Source organism: Tamandua tetradactyla, chromosome 12 (genome assembly GCF_023851605.1).
Source record: "Tamandua tetradactyla isolate mTamTet1 chromosome 12, mTamTet1.pri, whole genome shotgun sequence".
Classification (NCBI taxonomy): Eukaryota; Metazoa; Chordata; class Mammalia; order Pilosa; family Myrmecophagidae; genus Tamandua; species Tamandua tetradactyla.
This window is the reverse complement of record NC_135338.1, coordinates 67505341-67527561: the sequence shown is the minus strand read 5'-3', so window position 1 is coordinate 67527561 and position 22221 is coordinate 67505341. Positions and strand designations below refer to the sequence as shown.

General features: G+C 38.9%; 1 protein-coding gene across 3 annotated transcripts in view; it reads left to right on the top strand.

Annotated features, from left to right (window-relative positions):
* Positions 1 to 22221, top strand: part of ARID3B (AT-rich interaction domain 3B) — a 97722-nt gene that overhangs the window by 23398 nt on the left and 52103 nt on the right. The gene's annotated exons all lie outside the window — the stretch shown is intronic.

Genomic DNA, 22221 nt, shown 5'->3' with positions numbered 1-22221 from the left:
AGCACGATGTGATCCTACCACTTTTTTTTTTCTTTCTTACTTTTTTATTGTATAGTATAACATATATACAGAGCAAAGAAATAAAAAAGCAATGGTTTTCAAAGCACTCTTCAACAAATGGTACAGGACAGATCCCAGAGTTTGTCATGGACTACCATACAATCCTCTTATAATTTTCCTTCTAGCTGCTCCAGAATATAGGAGGCTAAAGGGCTTAAATACTTTTTTATCATCACAATCGACTTTTTTTCCTTCTTTTTTTTGTGAAGAATAACTTACATACAAAAAAGCTATAAATTTCAAAGCACAGCACCACAATTAGTTGTAGAACATATTTCAGGCTTTGACATGGGTTACAATTTCACATTCTTTTTTTTAAGTTTTTTATTTTTTTAAAACCTAACAACATACAAACACAAACGTTCTTACCATATAGTCATTCCATTCCTGGTATATAATAAGTAACTTACAATGTCATCACATAGTTGTGTATTCATCATCATGATCATTTCTTAGAACGTTTGCATCAATTCAGAAAAAGAAATAAAAAGAAAATAATTCCTACATACCATACCCCTTACCACTCCCTTTCACTGACTATAAGGTAGATAAAAGGAGCATCAAACACAAGGTTTTCACAATCACAGAGTCACATTACGAAAGCTGTATCATTATACAATCACAAGGTTTTCACAATCACAGAGTCACATTACGGAAGCTGTATCATTATACAATCATCTTCAAGAAACATGGCTACTGGAACACAGCTCTATATTTTCAGGTAGTTCCCTCCAGCCTCTCCAATATACCTTAACTAAAAATGTGATATCTATATAATGCATAAAAATAATCTCCAGGATAACCTCTCGACTCTGTTTGGAATCTCTCAGTCATTGACACTTTATTTTATCGCATTTCACTCTTCCCCCTTTTAGTTGAGAAGGTTTTCTCAATCCCTTGATGCTGAGTCTCAGCTCATTCTAGGGGTTTTCTCAGTCCCTTGATACTGAATCTCAGCTCATTCTAGGATTTCTGTCCCACGTTGCCAGGAAGTTCCACACCCCTGGGAGTCATGTCCCACGTAGACAGGGGGAGGGTGGTGAGTTTGCTTGTTGTGTTGGCTGGAGAGAGAGACCACATCTGAGCAACAAAAGAGGTTCTCTTGGGGGTGAATTTTAGGCATAGTTTTAAGTAGGCTTTGTGGGGTTACGTTTCCATATGAACAAACTCTAAGATTGGGGGTGCAGCCTATAGCTTTGGTTGTCAGCACTGCTTGTGAGAATATCAAGAATTTAACTTGGGGAAGTTGAATTTTCCCCCTTTCTCACCATTTGCAAACAGACTTTGCAGATACTCTTTTATTCACTGTTCAAATCACTCTGGGATTTATCGGGGCATCACTCTGGGCAAACCAACAAAATCTCATGTCCTACTCAAGGTTCCATGTACTTATGGTGTTCAATTAAGCTGTCTGCACAAGTTGTATTAGGAAATGCACTAGTCAAAATATAAATTTTGTGCAAAATAAACATTTTTTGCTTTAATCTCACAATTTCACAATTTTAGGTTTTTACTTCTAGGTACTGTAAAATGCTGGAGACTAAAAGAAATATCAGTTTAATGATTCAGCATTCTTATTCATTTGTTAAATCCTATCTTCTGAGTATAACTAATTCTCCCACTTTTAAGCTGCATTTTTGTTGATTCAGCCTTTGCCTTGCTACTGCAGTACTTGGTTTTCTGGAGCTTTGAGAAAGATGTTTCTGCCAGTTTTTGCTGGTTGCTCAAAGCACCTGTAGGGGAGATGGAGCCCTGAAGCATCTCACTAGGCTCTCTTGATTGAAGTGGAGCTGAACCTATTTCACTTTCTGAAAACTTTATATTATTGTTAAAACGTTTTTATGGAAACTTTGTGCCATACAAGAGAATGGTAATGAAGCAGCTGTGTCTTTTACCTAGCTCTCAACAATTACATTCTGCTATTCTTTAAACATGGTTATTTTAAACATGATTAGATTATTTTATTATCTGTAGTTCTTGGGGTGTAAGTTCTCTCTGCATTACCTTATGCTCCTTTATAATGGATTATTTCCTCTGTGGTGGTTTTGTTTTAGTTTTTTTCAGTGTAAGCTCACTTTGAGTGTTGGTTTGTTTCCATGTGAGTCCCATGTGCCTTGAATTGTGGAAGTGTTCCTAAGGGGAGTTTTGTTTTCTTCTATGCTGAAACCGTATAAATTTTGCTGGTTCCTATTTGTTTGGGATAGTTGAATTTGGATTCTACATCTGTGTATGGTAAGAACCTGGATTTCCATTTCTTGTTGACATTCTTTTTCTGTTAGGCCCTTGCCAGATGGCAGGGTTCCTTGCTTCTCCAAGATAGTGGGCAATTTTTTTAGACCTCAACTCATGAAGAGTATGGATGTGGCCTTTATGGAATTTTGGCTTTGTATAGTTATCTCAGTTTTGGTTCCTGGCGTACATAGAACCTAGAGTTTGGACTCCTCTCCCTTGGGGGTTAAAGCCCTAATCTTCAGCCCTCAGATATTAGGAACTGTATCTAGGTCTCACTCTTCCTTGAGTTCCTGTGGTTTTGGAGCTTTCCTTTTTGTTTCTGGCCTTGTGGACTCTGTTTTTTTTTTTGTTTTTTTTTTTTAGCTACATATATTGGGGATGGGGGAAAGGAGGGCAATGTTAAGTTTTATTTAGCATTTGTATGTGAATTTTTCTTTGGGGATGGATCAGGCCATAGGTTCCTCCACATCAGACTATTTTATGCACTGACTGGAAATAAAGCCTCTCTCATGATTTTACTTGCTGCTTTGTTTTTATTAATTAAAAAAGATTAACTAACAAAACATTTAGAAATCATTCCATTCTACATGTACAATCAGTAATTCTTAACATCATCACATAGTTGCATATTCATCATTTCTTAGTACATTTGCATCGATTTATAAAAAGAAATAAAAAGACAACAGAAAAAGAAATAAAACGATAATAGAAAAAAAACAAAACACTATACCTCACATGCAGCTTCATTCAATGTTTTAACATAATTACATTACAATTAGGTAGTATCGTGCTGTTCATTTCTGAGTTTTTGTATCCAGTCCTGTTGCACAGTCTGTATCCCTTCAGCTCCAATTTCCCATTATCTTACCCTATTTCTAACTCCTGATGGTCTCTGTTACCAATGAAATATTACAAGTTTATTCACTAATGTCGGTTCATATCAGTGGGACCATACAATATTTGTCCTTTAGTTTTTGGCTAGTCTCACTCAGCATAATGTTCTCTAAGTCCATCCATGTTATTACATGCTTCATAAGTTTATTCTGTCTTAGAGCTGCATAATATTCCATTGTATGTATATACCACTGTTTGTTTAGCCACTCGTCTGTTGATGGACATTTTGGCTGTTTCCATCTCTTTGCAATTGTAGATAATGCTGCTATAAACATTGGTGTGCAAATGTCCGTTTGTGTCTTTGCCCTTAAGTCCTCTGAGTAGATACCTAGCAATGGTATTGCTGGGTCATATGGCAATTCTATATTCAGCTTTTTGAGGAACCGCCAAACTGCCTTCCACAGTGGTTGCACCATTTGACATTCCCGCCAACAGTGGATAAGTGTGCCTCTTTCTCCACATCCTCTCCAGCACTTGTCATTTTCTGTTTTGTTGATAATGGCCATTCTGGTGGGTGTGAGATGATATCTCATTGTGGTTTTGATTTGCATTTCTCTAATGGCCAGGGACATTGAGCATCTCTTCATGTGCCTTTTGGCCATTTGTATTTCCTCTTCTGAGAAGTGTCTGTTCAAGTCTTTTTCCCATTTTGTAATTGGATTGGCTGTCTTTTTGTTATTGAGTTGAACAATCTCTTTATAAATTCTGGATACTAGACCTTTATCTGATATGTCGTTTCCAATATTGCCTCCCATTGTGCAGGCTCTTTCTACTTTCTTGATGAAGTTCTTTGATGCACAAAAGTGTTTAATTTTGAGGAGCTCCCATTTATTTATTTCTTTCTTCAGTGCTCTTGCTTTAGGTGTAAGGTCCATAAAACCGCCTCCAGTTATAAGCTTCATAAGATATCTCCCTACATTTTCCTCTAACTGTTTTATGGTCTTAGACCTAATGTTTAGATCTTTGATCCATTTTGAGTTAACTTTTATATAGGGTGTAAGATATGGGTCTTCTTTCATTCTTTTGCATATGGATATCCAGTTCTCTAGGCACCATTTATTGAAGAGACTGTTCTGTCCCAGGTGAGTTGGCTTGACTGCCTTATCAAAGATCAAATGTCCGTAGATGAGAGGGTCTATATCTGAGCACTCTATTCGATTCCATTGGTCGATATATCTATCTTTATGCCAGTACCATGCTGTTTTGACCACTGTGGTTTCATAATATGCCTTAAAGTCAGGCAGCGTGAGACCTCCAGCTTCATTTTTTTCCCTCAAGATACTTTTAGCAATTCGGGGCACCCTGCCCTTCCAGATAAATTTGCTTATTGGTTTTTCTATTTCTGAAAAATAAGTTGCTGGGATTTTGATTGGTATTGCGTTGAATCTGTAAATCAATTTAGGTAGAATTGACATCTTAACTATATTTAGTCTTCCAATCCATGAACACGGTATGCCCTTCCATCTATTTAGGTCTTCTGTGATTTCTTTTAACAGTTTCTTGTAGTTTTCTTTGTATAGGTCTTTTGTCTCTTTAGTTAAATTTATTCCTAAGTATTTTATTCTTTTAGCTGCAATTGTAAATGGAATTCGTTTCTTGATTTCCCCCTCAGCTTGTTCATTGCTACTGTATAGAAATGCTACAGATTTTTGAATGTTGATCTTGTAACCTGCTACTTTGCTGTACTCGTTTATTAGCTCTAGTAGTTTTGCTGTGGATTTTTCAGGGTTTTCGATGTATAGTTTCATATCATCTGCAAACAGTGATATTTTACTTCTTCCTTTCCAATTTTGATGCCTTGTATTTCTTTTTTTTTGTCTAATTGCTCTGGCTAGAACTTCCAACACGATGTTGAATAACAGTGGTGATAGTGGACATCCTTGTCTTGTTCCTGATCTTAGGGGGAAAGTTTTCAGTTTTTCCCCATTGAGGATGATATTAGCTGTGGGTTTTTCATATATTCCCTTTATCATTTTAAGGAAGTTCCCTTGTATTCCTATCCTTTGAAGTGTTTTCAACAGAAAAGGATGTTGAATCTTGTCAAATGCCTTCTCTGCATCAATTGAGATGATCATGTGATTTTTCTGCTTTGATTTGTTGATATGATGTATCACATTAATTGATTTTCTTATGTTGAACCATCCTTGCATACCTGGGATGAATCCTACTTGGTCATGATGTATAATTCTTTTAATGTGTTGCTGGATTTGGTTTGCGAGAATTTTGTTGAGGATTTTTGCATCTATATTCATTAGAGAGATTGATCTGTAGTTTTCTTTTTTTGTAATATCTTTGCCTGGTTTTGGTATGAGGGTGATGTTGGCTTCATAGAATGAATTAGGTAGCTTTCCCTCCACTTCAATTTTTTTGAAGAGTCTGAGCAGGGTTGGTACTAATTCTTTCCGGAATGTTTGGTAGAATTCACATGTGAAGCCGTCTGGTCCTGGACTTTTCTTTTTGGGAAGCTTTTGAATGACTGATTCAATTTCTTTACTTGTGATTGGTTTGTTGAGGTCATCTGTTTCTTCTTGAGTCAAAGTTGGTTGTCCATGCCTTTCTAGGAAGTTGTCCATTTCATCTACATCGTTGTATTTATTAGCATAAAGTTGTTCATAGTATCCTGTTATTACCTCCTTTATTTCTGTGAGGTCAGTGGTTATGTCTCCTCTTCATTTCTGATCTTATTTATTTGCATCCTCTCTCTTCTTTTTGTCAGTCTTGCTAAGGGCCCATCAATCTTGTTGATTTTCTCATAGAACTAGCTTCTGGTCTTATTGATTTTCTCTATTGTTTTCATGTTCTCAATTTCATTTATTTCTGCTCTAATCTTTGTTATTTCTTTCCTTTTGCTTGCTTTGGGGTTAGTGTGCTGTTCTTTCTCCAGTTCTTCCAAGTAGACAGTTAATTCCCGAATTTTTGCCCTTTCTTCTTTTTTGATATAGGCATTTAAGACAATAAATTTCCCCCTTAGCACTGCCTTTGCTGCATCCAATAGGTTTTGATATGTTGTGTTTTCATTTTCATTCGCCTCGAGATATTTACTAATTTCTCTTGTAATTTCTTCCTTGACCCATTGGTTGTTTAAGAGTGTGTTGTTGAGCCTCCATGTATTTGTGAATTTTCTGGCACTCTGCCTATTACTGATTTCCAACTTCATTCCTTTATGATCTGAGAAAGTGTTGTGTATGATTTCAGTCTTTTTAAATTTGTTGAGACTTGCTTTGTGACCCAGCATATGGTCTATCTTCGAGAATGATCCATGTGCACTTGAGAAAAAGGTGTATCCTGCTGTTGTGGGATTTAATGTCCTATAAATGTCTGTTAAGGCTAGCTCATGTATTGTAATATTCAAATTCTCTGTTTCTTTATTCATCCTCTGTCTAGATGTTCGTTCTGTCCATTGATGAGAGTGGGGAATTGAAGTCTTCATCTATTATGGTATATGTGTCTATTTCCCTTTTCAGTGTTTGCAGTGTATTCCTCACGTATTTTGGGGCATTCTGGTTCGGTGCATAAACATTTATGATTGTTATGTCTTCATGTTGAATTGTTCCTTTTATTAGTAGATAGTATCCTTCTTTGTCTCTTTTAACTGTTTTACATTTGAAGTCTAATTTGTTGGATATTAGTATAGCTACTCCTGCTCTTTTCTGGTTGTTATTTGCATGAAATATCTTTTCCCAACCTTTCACTTTCAACCTATATTTATCTTTAGGTCTAAGATGTGTTTCCTGTAGACAGCATATAGAAGGATCCTGTTTTTTAATCCATTCTGCCAGTCTATGTCTTTTGATTGGGGAATTCAGTCCATTAACATTTAGTGTTATTACTGTTTGGGTAATACTTTCCTCTACCATTTTGCCTTTTGTATTATATATATCATATCTGATTTTCCTTCTTTCTACACTCTTCTCCATACCTCTCTCTTCTGTCTTTTCGTATCTGACTCTAGTGCTCCCTTTAGTATTTCTTGCAGAGCTGGTCTCTTGGTCACAAATTCTCTCAGTGACTTTTTGTCTGAAAATGTTTTAATTTCTCCCTCATTTTTGAAGGACAATTTTGCTGGATATAGAAGTCTTGGTTGGCAATTTTTCTCTTTTAGTAATTTAAATATATCATCCCACTGTCTTCTTGCCTCCATGGTTTCTGCTGAGAAATCTACACATAGTCTTACTGGGTTTCCCTTGTATGTGATGGATTGTTTTTCTCTTGCTGCTTTCAAGATCCTCTCTTTCTCTTTGACCTCTGACATTCTAACTAGTAAGTGTCTTGAAGAACGCCTATTTGGATCTATTCTCTTTTGGGTGCACTGCGCTTCTTGGATCTGTAATTTTAGGTCTTTCATAAGAGTTGGGAAATTTTCAGTGATAATTTCTTCCATTAGTTTTTCTCCTCCTTTTCCCTTCTCTTCTCCTTCTGGGACAACCACAACACATATATTTGTGCGCTTCATATTATCATTCAATTCCCTGAGCCCCTGTTCACATTTTTCCATTCTTTTCCCTATAGTGTCAGTTTCTTTTTGGATTTCAGATGTTCCTTCCTCCAGTTCACTAATTCTAAATCTGTCTCTTGAAATCTTCCATTGTAGATTTCCATTGTTTTTTTTCATCTCTTTACTGTATCTTTTATTCCCATAAGTTCTGTGATTTGTTTTTTTCAGACTTTCCATTTCTTCTTTTTGTTCATTCCTTGCCTTCTTCATGTCCTCCCTCAATTTATTGATTTGGTTTTTGAAGAGGTTTTCCATTTCTGTTCGTATATTCAGAATTAGTTGTCTCAGCTCCTGTATCTCATTTGAACTATTGGTTTGTTCCTTTGATTGGGCCATATCTTTGATTTTCCTGGTGTGATTTGTTATTTTTTGCTGGTGTCTGGACATTTAATTACCTTAATTAGTTTATTCTGGAGATTGCTTTCACTTACCTTACCTAGGGTTTTCTTGCTAGATGAGTTTGTTGTCTATCTGTTCATTGACCTTCAGTTCAGCTTTTACTGGGCCTCTAGCTTAAGTTTTGTTTAACAGAGGGTAAATTTTCAGTTCTTATTTTCTTGTTTCTTGTCCTGCTTGTAAGGTGCCTTTTCCCTCCCCACCCTTAGGAGGGTCTACATAGGTATTACAGACTCCAGCCGGGTTTTCCCGGACTAAGCTGGCCTCCTTTCGGGGGGAAGGAATCACCTGCGTCAGTTTTCCCTGAGTGTGAGACCCAGGAGGTTGAAAGACTTTCCTGTGAAGTCTCTGGGCTCTGTTTTTATTATCCTGCCCAGTATGTGGCGCTTGTCTGTCTGCGGGTCCCACCAGCAAAATATGTTGTGGCTCCTTTAACTTTGGAAGGCTCTCCCTGCTGGGGGCGTGGTGGAGACAGAGGAAAGGTTGTAGGCTGGTTTTAATGGCTTCAAATTGCGAAGCCCTGAAATCTGAATTCCTTGAGAGAGGGACTCCACCTGAGTTGCACCTCACCCCTCCCGTGGGGAAGGCCCAGGTGGCAGACAGCCCCGATAGCAGCCTGCTTCTGCGTTTGGGGCAGTTGCAGCCTGTGCAATCCTGGCGCTGAGCCCAGAGGCAACCAAGCCTCCGCAGAAAGAGCCGCAGAAGGCTCCGTTTTGTCCCCTTTCCTCTCTTTCAGTCAGCCCAATAGGCGACCTCCACCCTGATCAGTTTCGCCTGAGCTGGGGGCCCACCCCTAGTAGTCATAATTTGTCCATTGATGCCACCACCGGTGTTTGGTTGGACTCAGTCCCTGCTCCTGTTGGAGACTCTTTCCTTTCCCTCCGGGAAGCCACCTGTGGGGGAGGGGCACTGGTCGCCGGCCGCCGTGGCTTGGGGAACTCGCCGGTCTGGGAAGCCGCCCGTTGGGGAGAGGCGCCGGCCGCCGCGGTTTGGGGAACTCGCTGCTCTGAGACTCTCAACTGGTCCGGAGACTCGCAACCGGTCGGGGAAGCTGCCTGTGGGGGAGGGGCGCTGGTTGCCAGCTGCCACGGCTTGGTGAACTCGCTTTCCCGAGACTCGCAGCCAGTCCGGGAAGCTGCCTGTGAGGGAGGGTCGCCGGCCACCAGCCGCCGCGGCTTGGGGAAGCGCACGCTGCTCGGGAAACTCACCACTGCGGAGACTCGCAGCCAGTCCAGCTGGTCCAGACTGGGGTACGCTGTGTGTTTGGTCTCTGCCGTGGCTCCGGGAGCTGTTCTGTACTGTTTCTGGTCACTTAGTAGTTACTCTGGAGGATGAACTAAAACACGCGCACCTTACCAAGCCGCCATCTTGTCCCCCCTCCACTGCTTTGTTTTTTGTTTTTGTTTTTAAATAGCTATTGAGTGTTGAATTATATGCCCCACAAAATACATGTTCAAGTTTTAATCTGCATTCCTGTGGGTGTAAACTCATTTGTAAATAGTATTTTTGAGTATGTTCAGGTGAGCCAGTGTGTGAACTCTTTTGTGGATAGGATCTTGGAAGATCCTGTTTAGGTGTGGCCAAACTGTTTGAGGTCAGGCCTAATCCACAGGACTGGAGGCAACAGAAGAAATTCAGATGCAGTCAGAGAAGAACACATGAAGAAGCCTGTCATCAGCAGAAATAGAAGAGCACACACAGGGAAAGATACAAGCAAAGGAACCACGAGGATTATGGCAAACCATCACCAGAACACTACCAACTCTGAGAGAAAGCGTGGCCTTGCTAACATTTTTTTTTAAGCAGTTTTGTTGAGATAAATGTTCACATACATATAATCATCCAACTTGTGCAATCAATCACTGATTCACAGTATCATCATATACCTGTGCATTCATCACAACAGATTTTGAACATTTTCATTAAAGAAATAAAAATAAGAATAAAAGGAGAACACCCAAAACATCCCATGATCCCTCCCTCCATTATATATTCATTGTCCATTTTTTTTTCTTACTCATCTGTCCATACACTGAATAAAGGGAATTTTGGTCGCTAGGTTTTCACAATTATATGGCCACACCTTAAAAGCTTTACAGTTATTCAATCATCTTCAAGAATCAAGGCTGTTGGATTACACGTCAACAATTTCAGGTATTTCCGTCTAGCTATTTCAATACACCAAAAACTGAAAAGGGATATCTATATACTACATGAGAATAACCTCCAGAGTGACATCTCAACTCTATTTGAAATCTCTCAGCCACTGAAATTTTATTTTGTTTTACTTCTCTTCCCTCTCTTGGTCAAGAAGGCTCTCTCAGTCCCACAATGCCAGGGTCAGGCTCATCCCCAGGAGTCATGTCCCACATTGCCAGGGCGATTTACACCCCAGGGAGTCATGTCTCATGTAGTGGGGAGGGCAGTACATTCACTTGCCATGTAGGCTTAGAGAGGTCACATCTGAGTGACAAAAGAGGTTCTCTGGGGGTGACTCTTAGGCATAATCATAAGTAGGCTTAGCTTCTCTCATAAGGGCAAGCTGCGTGATTGAGGGCCTGCTCCGTCAAATTCCTTGCCAACATCTTGATATTGGACTTCTCATCTCCCACACCAGGAGCCAATGAATTCCTGTTGTTTAAGCCAAGCTGTTGTGTGGTATTTGTCATAGCAGTTCTTAATGCTGGAAAATTAAGACAGTGGCTAAGATTTTTTTGAACTCCTATGTGCCAAGTAGTTGCCTTATTTCATTGAATTTTGTGAGGCAGGCCCTGATATTATCCCCTTTTATGTGTTTTATTTTGTGTACGAGGTAAAGTAGGCTCTTAGTTTCATCATTGGTTTTATGAATCTGGCCATCAACTTTGAGCCCTCACATTTAACCTCTTCCCATCCTGCCTCATACTCTCCATTCCAGATGTATCATAGAAAGGATAATCTTTTCTCATTGTCTCTCATTACAATAAAAGTAGCTTTTATTTTTTCTAATTGTCAAAGTAATTTAGTGCATTGTGGATAATACAGATTTTTTTTTCTTTTATTTCGGCGGGGTATGGATAGGCTTCTGGAATCGAACCCAGGTCTCTGACATAGCAGGCCAGAATTCTGCCACTGAGCCAACTTTCCACCGCCCAGAAAAATGTAGGAAATTTTAAGGAAGAAAATATATAATTACCACAATCACATAAGCTAACTATAACTATAAACCATATTGTTGTGTTTCATTTCTATTTTGAAAAAAATACTTGTTATAAGTATATTTTCTGATTTTATATACAATTTTCTGCCCAGACAATAAACAGTTTTTATCTTTACAATTTATTTTAAATTAATTTAGCTTTTAAAATATTGTGGATGTAATACTGACTCATGAAATAATTTTAAAAATATGAAAAGGACTTCCAGGCCAAGATGGCGGCTTACAATGTGTGCATTTTAGTTCATCCTCCAGAACAACTACTAAATAACCAGAAACAGTACAGAACAGCTCCTGGGGCCACGTCAGTGACCGGACACACAGCATACCCCAGTCTGGACCAGCTGGACCGGCTGCAAGCCCCCCCAGAACTGTGAGTTCCGCAAGCCACAGTGGCCAGTGCCCCTCCCCTACAGGCTGCTTCCTAAAGGGGAAAGGAAAGAGACTTTATTAGCAGCAAGGGCTGAGCCCAACCGAATGGCAATTGTGGAATTAATTGACAAATTCTGACTACTAAAATTAGGCCCCAAGCTCAGGTGAACCTGGTCAAAGTGAAGGTCACTCATTTTTGCCCCGGCGCCAAGGGGGCAGGGCTGATGGAAAAAGAAAAAAAAATAAAAGGAAACAGAGATTTTTGTGGCTGTGTTTCTACAAAGGCTTGACTGCCTTTGGATACAGCAGCAGGGCTTCTCAGGCTGCAACTGCCCCAGGCATACACAGAAACAAGCTCGTTTGAGGACTTGTCTGGAGCCTGTGCCTTCCCCAGGGGAGGGGTGAAGCCCAACTCAGGTGGAATCCCTCCCTCAAGGAATTCAGACACGAGCACTTGGTAATTTGAAGCCATTAAAACCAGCCTACAACCTCTCCTCTTTCTTCACCACATCCCCAGCAAGGAGAGTCTGCCAAAGTTAAAGGTACCCCATCATCTTATGCTGGTGGGACCTGCAGGCAGACAAGCACCACATACTGACCAGAAGAAGGAGAGCATAGCCCAGAGACTTCACAGGAAAGTCTTTCAACCTGCTGGGTATCACCCTCAGGGAAAACCAATGCAGGTGACTCTTTCTTACTGATAGGCGAGTTAGGTCTGGGAAAATCCAACTGGGGTCTATAATACCTAAGTAGACCCTCCTAAGGCGGGGGTGGGAGGGTGGAGGAAGGCACCATACAAGCAGGGCAAGAAACAAGAACTGAAAAATTTTCCTCTGTTAAACAAAACCTAAGCTAGAGGTCCAGAAAAAGCTGAACTGAATGTCAAAGAACAGATAGACAACAAATTCATCCAGCAGGAAAACCCTAGGTAAAAGAAGTGAAAGCAGTCTCCAGAATAAACTAATTAAGGTAATTAAATGCCTAGATGCCAGCAAAAAAATAACAAATCACACTAGGAAAATTAAAGATATGGCCCAGTCAAAGGAACAAACCAACAATTCAGTTGATATACAGGAGTTAAAACAATTAATTCAGAATATACAAACAGACATGGAAAACCTCATCAAAAACCAAATCAGTGAATTGAGGGAGGATATAAAGAAGGGAAGGAATGAACAAAAAGAAGAAATTGAAAGTCTGAAAAACCAAATCACAGAACTTACGGGAATGAAAGTCATGATACAAAAGGTGAAAAAAAAATGGAAACCTACAGTACCAGATTTCAAGAGGCAGAATATAGGATTAGTGAACTGGAGGACGGAACATCTGAAATTTGACTAGAAACAAACTAAAGGGGAAAAAAATGGAAAAATATGAGCAGGGACTCAGGGAATTGAATGACAATATGAAGCACGCGAATATACATGTTGTGGGTGTCCCAGAAGGGAAAGAAGGAGAAAAACTAATGGAGGAAATTATCACTGAAAATTTTCCAACTCTTATGAAAGACTTAAAATTACAGATCTAGGAAGTGCAGCGTACCCCAAAGAGAATAGATCCAAGTAGACATAGTCCAAGACATTTCCTAATCAGAATGTCAGAGGTCAAAGAGAAAGAGAGACTCTTGAAAGCGGCAAGAGAAAAGCAATCCATCACATACAAGGGAAGCCCAATAAGACTATGCCTAGATCTCTCAGCAGAAACCATGGAGGCGAGAAGATATATTTAAATTATGAAAAGAGAAAAACTGCCAAACAAGAATTCTATATCCAGCAAAATTGTCCTTCAAAAATGAGGGCGAAATTAAAACATTTTCAGACAAAAAAAAATCACTGAGAGAATTTGTGACCAAGAGACCAGCTCTGCAAGAAATACTAAAGGGAGCACTAGAGACAGATATGAAAAGACAGAACAAAGAGGTGTGGAGAAGAGTGTAGAAAGGAAGACTATGAGTGAAGGTAAAAAGAGGGAAAATCAGGTGACATATAAAATCCAAAAGGCAAAATGGTAGAAGAAAGTAGTACCCATGCAGTAATAACACTAAATGTTAATGGATTAAACTCCCCAATCAAAAGACATAGGCTGGCAGAATGGATTAAAAAACAGGACCCATCTATATGTTGTCTCTACTCAAAGAACATGAGGGCAAGGACACAAACAGACAATTGCACACCAATGCTTATAGCAGCATTATTTACAATTACCAAGAGATGGAAACAGCCAAAATGTCCATCAACAGACGGGTGGCTAAACAAACTGTGGCATATACATACGATGGAATGTTATGCAGCTGTGAGACAGAATAAAGTTATGAAGTATGTAGCAACATAGTTGGACCTTAAGGACATTATGCTGAGTGAGATTAGCCAAAAACAAAAGGACCAATACTGTATGGTCTCACTGATATGAACTGGCATTAGTGAATAAACTTGGAGTATTTTGTTGGTAACAGAGACCATCAGGAGATAGAAATAGGGTAAGATATTAGGTAATTGGAGCTGAAGGAATAGAGGTTGTGCAACAGGACTGAATATAAAAACTCAGAAATAGACAGCACAATATACCTAACTGTAATACAATTATGTTAAAACACTGAATGATGCTGAATGTGAGAATGATAGAGGGAGGAGGGCTGGGGGCATAAATGAAATCACAAAGAAAGGCGATAAAGATTGAGATGGTTTAATCTAGGAAAGGCTAGAGTGTATAATGATAGTGACTAAGTGTACAAATTTTGAAAATGTGTTTGCATGAGGAAGAACAAAGGAATGTCATTACTGCAGGGTGCTGAAAATAAATGGTAATTAATATTTTAAAATGTCACCTTATGTGTGAGACTAAAGCAAAAAATGTTTATTTGGTACAAAATCTATCTTTTGACTAGTGCATCTCCTCATATAACTTACATAGATAGTTGGTTGAACACCATAAGTACATGGAATCTTGAGTAGGATGTGAGATTTTGTTGGTTTGTCCACAGTAATGTCCCAATGAATCCCAGAGTGATTTGATCAGTGAGTGGAAAAGTATTTGTAAAGTCCCCTTCGGGGAGTGGTGAGAAGAGGGGAAGATTCAACCTCACCAAGTTGAATTCTTGATATTCTCACAAGCAGTGTGGACAACCAAACCTATAGGCTGAGCCCCCGTTTTGGGGGTTGTTCATATGAAACTTAACCCCACAAAGGATAGGTCAAGCCTACTTAAAATTAGACCTAAGAGTCACCCCCTAGAGAACCTCTTTTGCTGCTCAGATGTGACCTGTTTCTCCAGCCAACACAACAAGCGAACTCACCACCCTCCACCTGTCTATGTGAGACATGACTCCTTGGGGTGTAGACCTTCCTGGTGGTGTGGGGCAGAGATCCTGGAGTAAGCTGGCACTCAGCATCAAGGGATTAAGAAAAACTCTAGAATGAGCTGGGACCCAGCATCAAGAGATTGAGAAAACCTTCTCGACCAAAAGGGTGAAGAGTGAAATGAGACAAAGTGTCAATGGCTGAGAGATTCCAAACAGAGTTAAGAGGTTATCCTGGAGGTTAACGCATTAAGTAGATATCACCTTGTTATTCAAGATGTAATGGAGAGGCTGGAGGGAACTGCCTGAAAATGTAGAGCTGTGTCCCAGTAGCCATGTTTCTTGAAGATGATTATATAATGATATAGCTTTCACAATGTGACCGTGTGATTGTGAAAACCTTGCGTCTGATGTTCCTTTTATCTACCTTGTCAACAGACGAGTAGAACATATGGAATAAAGATAAATAATAGGGGGAACAAATGTTAAAATAAATTTGGTTTGAAATGCTAGTGATCAATGAAAGGGAGGGATAAAGGAGTATGGTATGTATAATTTTTCTTTTTTCTGTTTTCATTTTATTTTTCTGCTGTCTTTTTTATTTCTTTTTCTGAATTGATGCAAATGTTCTAAGAAATGATCATAATGATGAATATGCAACTATGTGATATTGTGAATTACTGATTATATATGTAGAATGGAATGATCATATATTAAGAATGTGTTTCTTTCTTGTAATTTTTTTAATTTAAAAATTAATAAAAATATAAAAAATATGGCAAAGTATAAAATAAAAGTCAGTCTGGAAAAAAAGGTCAGTCTGACCCTTTGGGGTAATTGTTAACAGGTTGGTTTATACCTTTTTAGAGCTTTTTTCTTCACAAATATATTTCATTTGTTTTTTCCAAAAACAGAAACTCTACAGTTTGTTCTACAACATGGGTTTTTACTCCGTATTATGATTGCCCTTTCACCTCTGTTCATAACAGTCTATTCATGTTTTTATGATAATTTATCTCAAGAATACAAAAGTAATATCAATAGATGTTCATAAAAGATTAGGACAATACTGAGTAAAAATTTATAGTTAAAAAAAAATTGAATAATGTTCTTTTGTCTACCCTCTTCCCTCTAATCCCACCCCTCTTCCTGGAGGAGACCATTGGAGTGAATCAGTTTCTAGGGCTATTTCTGTTTTTATCTATACTAGTGTGTAGTCACAGAATGTGTGATTAAGTATGTGAATGTGTGTATGTTTGTGTTAGCACAAAAATACAGACAATTCTACCTGTTGCTTTTTTTTTTCTACTTAATCTTGGATATTTTTCCATGTCAGTTAATATGTGTAATTTAGTTCATACTTTGTAGTGGCTATACAATATTCCATAGTAATTATTTACTGCCACATTCTCTGTTAATGACTGTTTTAGTTTCCTAGGCTGTTCAGGCAAATACTATTTATTAGGTTGACTTAAACAGTGAGATTTTATTAGCTCACAGATTTGATGTTAGGAAAAGAGTTCAGATCAAGGCATCATCAAGGAGGTGCTTCTCAGAAAACTGGCATTATGGGGTTTGGCTGCTAGCAATCTTTGGTTCTTGGCTTCTCTGTTAGATGGCAGTGCACATGGTAGCATCTCCTGGCTTCTCCGTTCTCTACCAGTTCCATTGAATTTCAGTTTCTGACTATTCCCTGAGACTTTTTTTTTTTTTTTTTTTTTTTTTTAAAGGAAAGACAGAGAGAAGGAAGGAAGGATAGAAGGAAGGAAGGAAGGAAGAAAGGGAAACATTTTTAAACATTTTCTTGTTTTATTGTATTCTGTTTCTCCGTTTTTGTTACATGGGCTGGGGCCGGGAATCGAACCGAGGTCCTCCGGCATAGCAGGCAAGCACTTTGCCCGCTGAGCCACCGCGGCCCGCCCTCCCTGAGACTTTTCTCTATCTTTTGGAGTTTCTTCTGATCTATAAAGGTTTCCAGTAATGAGATTAAGACCTATCCTGATTGTGATGGGCCACACCTTAATCAGAGTAATCTCATCAAAGACCTGTTTACCACGGGTTGACACCCACAGGAATGGACCAAGTTTAGGAACATTTTTTTCTGGGGTACTTACAGCTCCAAACCATCACATTTGATAGCTTTGTGAGCTTCTGCAATTCACTCAGCTAACGGTGCTTTGGTTTCCTCATCTGCAAGATGAGGATAATAATAGTGCCTACCTTAACATCTTGTGAGGATTAAACGATTAATCCGTATGAAACCCTGGAATGGTACCTGCACGTAGTAAGTGCTCAGTATTAGTTACTGCTATTGTGGTTGTTTTTACTGTGATAGGCATTTTAAGACAGATTAGTTCCAGAATGGTCATTCATTTTATGTTTCTACTGGCTGTAAGAGAGATCCTATTATACCAACCTTTGTTATTGTTTGATATTGTCATTTTTTAAGATTTGCTGATTTTACATATGAATGGTAGGCTCATTTTATTCCAGTGCACCCTCCTGTGTTTTTACCTCTCTAGCCTTAAAATTAAACACTAACTGACCCTACCCCAATCAAAATGACAGAGTGATATACTTCAGAGCTCCATCCCCTCACAGGAGCTTGAACAACCATCAAGAACTGGCAGAAAAATTGTTTTCAAAACTCCAGAAAACATTTAATGGGCTGCAGTAACAGGGCAGATGCCAAACCAAAGAAGAAGGCTACTTAAAAGAGAAATTGGAGAATTATGGAAAGATGGCAGAGTAGGAAGCTCCAGGAGTCAGTCACTCCACCAAAACAGCTCACTGGGACTGTCTAAATCAACTATTTCAGGAATCCTGGAGCCTAGTAGAACACTATTCAGCATCCGTGGAAAAGCTGGTTGAAGAAGGTGGTAAATGGTGGTAAATACATTTGAATTTCCCCCTGCTTGCTGTGGCTACTATCCCTCCCCCTCCCCCCCAGTCATGTAGCAGGAAGCAGTTGAAAACTGCAGCCTAGGCTTTTGTTGCAGCCTACTGGTGCTAGAGTGGACTATAAGGACCTTGTCCCTCCAAATCCAGGAAAGTGTGGTCTGTTTGCTGATTACTCCTTTGGATCAACAAGTTCAGGTCACTTGGCATGGGGCTGTGGGGGGGATAGTTGTGAGGGTAACTATTGCTCCAGACCCCCACCCCCAGATCAGGGAAGAATTTAGGGGCAGTGTTTATTTTTTTCCCATCTTAAGACTTTGGATTTCTCATTCAGAAGCACAGCTAGTTTGGAAAAGTCACAAATTGACAACTCTAGGACTCGAAAATAAATAAATAACCAGAAGGGGGGGGAAAAACCCTAGTAAACCCAAGAGGAGTTAGAGAATGGGAAAATGAGATTTGCCACAAATCATCCCTGAGGATATTCATATATTGGAACTATTAGCCAAGGGATTTAAATCACCTGTCCTAAATATGTTCAGTGAGCTAAAGGACTCCATACACAAAGAACTAAAGGAAACTAATTAGGAAACCATTGTCTGAACAATATAAAAGAGATGGAAAGTATGAAAAGGAACCAAACAGAAATTTTGCAACTATAAAGTATAGTAATTGAAATGAAAACTCATTATATGGATACAACAGGAGATTTGAGCAGAAGAAGGAATAAGACAGTAACAATTATCCAGTGTGAGAAGCAGAAAGAAAAAGTAACGAACAAAAATGAATAGAGCCTGAGGGACATATGGGACATCATCAGATGTACCAACATATCAGATGTACCAATCTCAGAAGGGCAGGAGAAAGAGGGATAGAAAAAATATTTTAAACATTTTTTATTATGAAATATAACATATATACAAATAAACAATACATTTCAAAATACATTGTCACCAGTAGTTACAGAACAGTTTTCAGTTTGGTATGGATTATTGTTACACAATTTTAGGTTTATCCTTCTAGCTGTGCCAAGTCACTGGAGACTAAAAAGAAATATCAATGTAATGATTCAGCAGTAATACTCATTTTTTAATTCATATCTTCTCTGTTATAACTTCTCCTTCTCCTTTGATCCTTCCAATTTTTAGGGGTATTTGAGTGCTGCGCTTTCTAACTTTGCCATGTTGGAAAAGTGAGTCGATAATATGGGATGGGGGGATGAACTAGTTGATGTTCTTGGGGTCTGGCCCCTCTGGGTTTCAGGATTTATCTGGCCTAGGAACCCATCTGGAGGTTTTAGGTTTCTGAAAAGTAAACTTAGTATATAAAACTTTTGTAGAATCTCAGATAGAGCCCTAGGTGTTCTTTAGGGTTAACAGAAATAAACCCTATTGGGTTGGGGTTTAGCAAAGCATGGTGATTAGCAGTATCTAGCTGAAGCTTGCATAAGAGTAGCTTCCAGAATAGCTTCTCAGCTGTATTTGAACTCTCTTAGCCACTGATACCTTATTTTGTTACAAATCTTTGCCCGCTTTTGGTCAGAAAGGCATTGTCAGTCTAATGGTGCTAGGGCCAGGCTTGTCCTGGAGTCGTGTCCCACGTTGCCAGGGAGACTTTCATCCCTGGATGTCATGTCCCATGTAGTGGGGGGTGGTAATAATTTTCTTTGCAGAGCTGGGATTAAAGAAATAGAGGCCATATCTGAGCAACAATAGAAGTCCTCTGGAAATAACTCTTAAGCATAACTATAGGTAGGCTTAGCTTCTCCACTGCATAAATAAGCTTTGCAAGAGCAAGCCTCAGATCAAAGGCTTGCCCTATTGACTTGGAAATCCCTAAAATTTGAGACAGTATCAGGGGTTTCCCTGGTGGTAAAGCTTAAAAGTTCCATATTTTTTCTCCCATCCCTAAAGGGACTGTGCTAATACCTCTTTTTTTCCAGCTCACTACAAAATACTTTTTTTTTATTCATATGTTTTACATTCTGTGCCAATTTTTTTGTTTTTAGATAGACTTGCAAATTAGGCCAGCAATCGGTCTTGACATCATCGATAATAGAATCCAGCTTTATGTAACATTAACCTAGTAATCTTCATTGGTAATAACAGAGCAACCAACCACATAACTGCTCATTCTCTTAAGGAAACTTTGAACTCCCAGGGTAGATTTCAGGGCATTTGCTCATGTGGGTCTCCAACTGCTCAACAGAAACTTCTCTGCCCACCCAACACAACACACTCCAGCATTCTGGTGGCCTGCCAATCTCTCAGAGAAGCTTTTTCTGAAGTTGGAACATGAGAATAACATTCTGAGCAATTACACATGCCTGGCATGGTGTTTGTTGGTATACTTTGTCAATACTTTCTTTTTCTTTCCTGCATGGGCAGGCACCAGAAACCAAACGCAGGTCTCCAGCATGGCAGGCGAAAATTCTGCCACTGAGCCTCCGTTGCACCACCCACCAGTACTTTTAATTATCTGCTCAACATACTCTTGGATGTATTGCGTATTCTCTTAAGCTATACAGAATTACAACCTTAATTCTGGCTCCATTCGTTTCCATTCTGGGCTCCAAGTGTTTGGGTTGTTTAAATCAGCTGTCCACACAGATTAAGTTAGATTTTTTACTACAGAAAATGTAGGTTTGGGGCAAAATAAACCTCTCTTCCTTAGGTCTCATAGAGTGAATCAAATTCTAAAATACAGATAATGTTATCTTTACAACTGTATTCTGATTCACCTTAGTCCTGACTTGATTGGCTTTGTTCTATCTCTAATTGAAGTGTGATCTCTTTTTCAGTTTTGTTAATAGTTGTTGCTTGTAGCAGTGCTGTCTTTCAGAGCATGAGAATTCCAACTCTGAGTCTTAGGTATGGCACAGATAGCCAGAGTTCTAGGGAGGTACCAGGTTATACATTGTTTTAATTTGTTAGAGCTGCCAGAATGCAATATAACAGAAATGGAATAGAGTTTAAAAAGGGAATTTATTAAGTTTCAGGTTTATAGTTCTAAACCCATAGAAATGTCCAAACTAAGGCATCTAGAAAAAGATACCTTAACTACAAAAAAAGGTCATTGACTTTCAGGGTTTGTTACTCAACTGGGAAGGCACATGGTAACATCTGCTAGTTTTCTATTCTCATTTTATAAGGCTTTCCTGAGGGTATTGTCCATTTGCATCTCCAAAGGTCTCTGGCTGTGTGGGCTCCCTTGGCTCTGCAACTTTTTCCAAAGTGGTTCCCTCTTAGAGGATTCCAGTAAGCAACCCCACCTTGAATGGATGGAAACACATCTCCATGGAAACTGTCTAATCAAAAGTTGCTACCCACAATTGGGTGGGTCACATCTCCATGGAAACAATCAAAGTGATTGTTTCATACTTTTGAAGTAGTTTATGCAAGAACTTATTTGTATTTTTACTGTTAATTGGTGGGATACATGGCTCTATACAACCCCTTTCAATCATGTTCACTTTCAATATGGCAATATTATTTATATACCCACTAATGAACTGCCTTCATTTCTATCCATTCCCTTATATTTAAGTTCAACCTCGTTGGTTGTCCACCGATCTCTAGCTTCTGTGTCTCTCCAGTTCCCCTGCATTCTATATTATAAGCCTCTGAGTTTACCTTTACCAAGGTCGTAACAGCAAAATCAGACAATATCTGTCTTTTTGTGTCTGGCTTATTTCACCCAGCATTATGTCCTCAGGGTTCATCCATGTTGTCATGTTTCAGGACCTAATTTTGTCTTACTGCTGCATTATATTCCACATATATATACCATTTTGTTTATCCACTCATTTGTTGATGGGCACTTAGATTGTTTCCTTCTTTTGGCAATTGTAGATAATGCTGCTGTGAACATCACTGTCTGTTTGTGTCACTGCTTTCAGCTTTTCTGGGTATATACCGAGGAGTGGTCTTGCCAGGTTGTAGGACAATATTTAGTTTTCTGAGGAATCGCTGAACTGTCTTCCATAACGAACGTACCATTATACATTCCCGCCAGCAGTGCATGTGTTCCAAATTCTCCACATCCTTTCCAACATTTGTAGTTTCCTATTTTTTAAAAAATATTTTTATTGACAAATATTAACACACAAACATTCCATACATGTTGTACAATCAGTGGCTCATAATATCGTTACATAATTGTGTATTTATCACCATGATGATTTTTTGGAACATTTTCATTACTCCAGGAAAAAAATGCGAAAAAAAAACTCATCATGCCCCTTACCCCTCCCTCTCATTGGCCACTAGTATTTCCATCCACCCCTATTATTTGTTTATTTTTTTATCCATATTTTTTATTCATCTATCCATACCCAGATAAAAGGAGCAACAGAACAAGGTTTTCAGAATCACATAGTCACAG